We start from the raw sequence: 6,000 nt of genomic DNA on the forward strand, positions 1-6,000 counted from the left end.
GTTAAAAATTTAGAATAATTATTAAAAATAAATTTAAAAATTTAATTAAATTATACTTTAGTGAAATGATATTTTTTTTAATTGTAGTATTTGTTTGTGATATAATTTAGTTTTAAGTAGTATGAATTTAAGTATATCATTAAACATAATTCATTCTTATATTCATATATTCATACATAAAAAATATACATTAATATATTCTTAAATTAACAAAAAAAATCATAAATATTTAAATAACAAATTATATAACATTTAAACATACGATAATTATAAACCAACAAATTGCCAAACATTTTTTGTGCTAGAGTGCATGTGGGATTGTACATTGATTATTGTTCTTTGGTCCTACTTTTGGTCTTTGCATATTTTAGTTTCCTGTTTGTGGTTTGTTGGTGATTTTAATTGTTGAAAATGTGATTTCGTGTTTTTTTTGGTGAAGTTTGATAGCTAAGGCTTTGCTGGGGAGCAACATTGGGCTGAGCTTGGTGCTGAGGTTGTGCTGGATGTGATGACGCTTGAAACATGGCTTGCGAGTGTTTTGTTGCTAAGTATTGCTATGCTTACCACTACATCAGGTAATTTATACCTTTTCATTGTCTATCAGATTCTTTGAAAGTCATTAGTTCATCAAGCTGACTCCAGAGTTACCTGGTTCTCCTATGCTTGAATTTGCATTTGTTATTTATTAGCTAAAATTGATTAGATGTTTTCTGTATTGTTGGATTGAGATTGTGTTGTAATTTGATAGTCACGAGCAAGGATTTTACAGTAAAAAATATTGTTTTTCTTACATAAAAGGATGACCACCTGCAACTCCGGCCCACGGTGGCAGCACCGTCCACCACCTGCAGCTCTGGCCCGTGTGGAAACAGCAGCGTCGTGCAGCTCTGGCTCGCATGGAAACAGCAGCATCGTCCACCACCTGTAGCTCCGGCCCACGCTGGCAGCAAAGAAGAAGAAGAAGAAGAAGTGGTAGTATCCGGATACAAATGTGTGGTAACCGGATAACTTGCTAGCTTTGTGTGAAGAAGAAGGTATATCCGGATACGAGTGTGTGGTAACCGGATACAACCTTGTTGCCTTCTTTGCTTCATGGTCGTGAATGAAATAAGATAATTATTTGAAATGAATAAGGGCATTTTAGAGAAAACATCCTTGATCCCTTCAAATCCTTGCATATATGCGAGTGATGCTATAGTGTATGAATCTTGGTGTTACTTCTAAATCGTCGCTCGCTGTTACCTTAAAGTAAACACAAATTAATTTTAATTCATCGCTCGCTCTTCACTCTGAACAATAAATTATCTCGAAGTGAACACGCTCTTTTAGCCACCTTATGGATTTAATAATAAAAATTGTTTCGATAGGATGTATAAAATCTAATATAATAGTTTAGATTTTCAATGATCATTTGAAGTGTCTTTTCAATCATATACTTCACGTGAAGTGTTCTTACCAAGGTGTCCACTCTCTGATTTTGCATATACCATCAAGAATGACAGAAAAAGCATTTATCAATAAAGAATTATTGCTTAACAACATATACTTATTCTTGAGTTTGTATGAATATTTTAAAGGCACACCGAGAAAATATCCAGGCTATAATTGAAAGGATTCTGAAAATTTTTATTCTCTTAAATTTTAAACGTATCATAAAAAATTGAACGACAGATAATACTACTATTTTATAGTAAAGTCTGATCAATTAAAAGAATTCAGCAACGTGTACAAGTTAACTACTATCTTTAGTGAAGGAAATAAAACATAAAAAAATAATTTATTTCACTTCTATTCCTTAAAGATAAATATCATATCAAAACCATTATTTTATATAGAAAGGGGGAATCTTGCAGCATAAAACGTATTGAAGATCTAAGATTTACATTCTCTTCAACGTTCATATCAACAATACACACTTCAAGCTTTACCATTCAGTCACATCATCTCGCTCACGTTTACAAATCATGTTATGAATTTCAGTCAATGAGACAAAACCGAACACGGTCAAGTATACATCAACCATTACAAGCAAAGCAACACAAGATATTCATAAATTAGTTTCCCTATTTTCCAACATGAGTAGAAGAAATACATCAGTCCCCTACAACAAGTTCAGAAAGCTTTTTCCGTTGCCCTAAGATCCACTGTCACTCCTCTTGAAGGATCTATGTCCCTCCTAGACGCTCATAAATATTTCAGATTACACTCACTTCTTCTCCTTTAACTTTCTTATTTTTGTTTCTGTTAATCTCATTAAGTTATAAGGTTGCCATTTTATATTTGCTTTTAGCAATCTAATCGTTTGGACGATTCTAATTACAGAGGAACCAAATTCTATAATTTTCATTTCTTGTCTCTGCAACTACTTTCAATTTTTGTGCATATTTTGTTTCATTTCTTTGCAAGCATATAATTTTTTGTTATATGAAGCTAAATTATAAGCCATTCTAGGGTGGAAAGGATAAGGAGAAGATTGTGTGTTGGGAAAAAGAAAAAATTATCATCGTAAAAGATAAGAATGATAAGAATGAGAAAGCTATAACATTTTTAACCACAAAATACGAATTATTGGCATGACAAGAACATCTTTCCTAATCTAATGATATCAATCCAATAATAATTATGATAGAGATTTTTAATTCTAATTCCTAAGTTTAATCTGTACTTTCTTAGTTAAATTTAAAATAAGTAACCTATTCAACCAATATAACTCAGTTATAAAAAAATTCATAAGTTTCGGTCGTGCTTTGTAAGCTCCTATTTTATTTAACATGATTAAAAGCACTGAATGGAAAGGTAAATTAACATTCCACTTCGAATTTCTACCAGGCACAATGTTTTATTAATGAATTACATATGATATAGTGTTCCTACCATCAAACAAATTTAATGAACTATAAATTCCATCCAATAATCAAAGTTCAAGTTCAAACATACATAGGTATAAAGCTACCATGTTCAACCAGAGCATAATAGAACCGAAGTGCTAACGTGTTCTTTTCCATTTATACCAGAGCTATCATAATTCCAGTAGATACATACAAAGTTAACTCACACATGAATCACAAAGAGGGCAGCCACTAAAACCTACATAATTTGAAGTAATAACTTATCTCTATGGCAACAACAACCCTAGGTGTATTAGCACCTCCAATAGCTTGTCTCGCGAAGCCCTACTCAGTGATAGCCCCTGGATTAGCCTCCCTCGCCAACTCGAAGCCCTGCTCAAAATCGCGACACGACCCACTGACCCGACGCGACGCACCTCCTTACGCTGCCAAAGCATCGTCGTGAACAAATCCTAAGAGAAGCACCGTCCACAACCGAAGGCGTCACATCAATGCCTCCGCCATTCAACCACACATGCTTTTGGATAATGGAGAGGAGCTCGAGAATGATCGATGGCGATGGCGGAACTGTAATGGACGACTGAGAAACAATGGTATATGAGGGATTTTGGGATTACGAAGTAGGATTATAGTGGGGGGAGAGGGGACAAGGGAGAGGGAACTCAGAAAAGGGGAACCTTACTTTCGTAGGGATTTTGGGAGAATGGAAGAAATCCCAAATTCTGATTTCATTAAGTGAATGCTTATATTGACGGGCAAAAGCCTTCGGTAAATTCGCTGTCCAATACCGAAGGGCAAAAGCCTTCGGTAAACACCATCCTACATGACCGTCAGAATAATCCTTCAGTATATGTTTTTACCAACGGCCAAAAGGCCTTCGGTAATATTCCTTCGGTAAACAGCGCATTTCTTGTCATAAGCCTTCAATTATTATGTTTCTTTGTAGAAGTGTTTCTATTATGTAGTTTAAGTTAGGTTTAGATTTAAGTTTGAGTGTATTGTTGTAGAATTGACTATTTTTGTTTCTGCTTTTATTATTGTATTTTTTTATGGTACAAAGAAAAACTCATAGGCTAGCCCTGATCTAGAGAGCTTTAGGACTATTTGGCCCTGTGGACTTTTTTAATTAGAATTATTTTTGATTCTGTGAATTTTTTTGGCCCCAACCCCTGTGAGCTAGGGCCAATGGTCACTTTGATAGGTCTAGTCTCCCGTGCTTCGTCATGAATTTTGGTCCGCTAAATCTCTCCCTGCTCTTCTGTAGGTCGCCAAGGGCATTGATGTTCACCAATTGCCCATCCACCACCTGCTTCATTGTATCAAACCCTTCGTAATTAGTGAAAATATTGAAGAATATTGGAGCTTGAGCTATGACCTTCTTAAAGTCTGTAGTATGTTCATTGAAAATCATATTGCTGAGTGGCCTTATATTTGATATTTATAACGAATAAGGCTGATATAACTTTATTTATTAATTACAAAGCACATGTATTATAAACATAACACCTGTCACTATATATACTAAAAGAAGTTAAAAAAAACAGCCAAAGTCATAATTAAACTTAAATAAATACATAAATACAGTTATATAATTAATAACCTATTATTTATGATTGATTTATTTAAATATGCATTAATATGGTAATAAGTATTTATTCAATCTTTAAATCATATAGGCATAAATTATTCATTCAATCTTTAAATTATATATTCATTAATGAGATAATAATTATGCACTAAATCTTTAAATTATATATGCATTCTTTAAATTATATATCCATTAATGAGATAATAATTATGCACTAAATCTTTAAATTATATATGCATTGATGGAATAATTCAATCTTTAAATTATATGAGGTAAATGCTTGTAATTTTTAAATTATATATGCACGAGATAATAATTATTCATTATTCAATTTTTAAATTATATATATGCATTAATGAGATAATGATTTATTCAATGTTTGAGTTATATATATGTATTAATGAGATAATAATTACTCATTAAATCTTTAAATTATATGTATTAATAGAGTAATAATTATTCATTCAATCTTTAAATTATATATCCATTAATGAGATAATGATTATTCATTTAATCTTTAAATTAGATATAGATTAATTATTAAGTAGTGCAGTGACAGTTGCGTGTTTGGGGTCGGCAGAGCACCCAATAGCTTTTATTTCTTTTTCTTTGTTTTCGTTATTTGTTTTTTTTTTTCTGGGCCGAGAAGTCCAACAAGGGGTCTGCGAGAGGCGATAAACACGGGGGCAATAAGCCTAGGGTTCTCGTTCCTCTTTTCTTTTTCTATAATTGTTATCATAAACACTGATGTTGGTTTGAATGGGTAAAGTGTCGCTGGAATTCTAGGTTCTGTTATTTATCACTCTTATTGGGCTGCATTATCACTCTATTTGGACTGCATTCTAAATCGTTTAAAGTTTTACTAGATTAAAGATGGTTGTTGTGTAATTGTAATTATTTGGGTATGTGTTTAGAGGTGAATCAAACAATGTTTGAATGACTAAAAGATTGTTTTGTACGCTATACTTAGTGTTCTGTGTTATTGCCTTAATTTTGACCATGCATAATGTTTGCTGTTAAAAATGAAAAAAAATGGTCGTTGGGTTGTGAGTACTCGTTCATGTGTTATATATTGTGATGAGGTTATGTAGATCACTTGCTATTTCTATAAAGTTTAGGGTTTCTGATGAATATGATATTTTGTATGATTGTGTTTAAAATATTTTTGTTATTGTCCAACTCAGTTGATTTAAAAATATTTTTGATTAATTAAAATTAACTTTTAATTGATTTTAAAATACTGTTGCAATGATTTAAAGATATTTTAATTATGTATCATAAAGATTGATTTAAAAATATTTTTATTGATTAAAATTAACTTTAAATTGATTTAAAAATATTGTTTGATTTAAAAATATTTTAATTATGTGTCATGCTTGATTTATTTAAAAATATTATAATTATGAGACATAGATGCTTAAAAATATTATAATTATGTGTTATAAATGTTTGATTGATTTGACAATATTTTAATTATGTGTCATAAATGTTTAATTAATTTTAAAATATTATTATTATGTGTTATAAATGCTTGATTGATTTAACAATATTTTAATTATGTGT

Source organism: Vigna radiata, unplaced genomic scaffold (genome assembly GCF_000741045.1).
Source record: "Vigna radiata var. radiata cultivar VC1973A unplaced genomic scaffold, Vradiata_ver6 scaffold_7, whole genome shotgun sequence".
Lineage (NCBI taxonomy): Eukaryota > Viridiplantae > Streptophyta > Magnoliopsida > Fabales > Fabaceae > Vigna > Vigna radiata.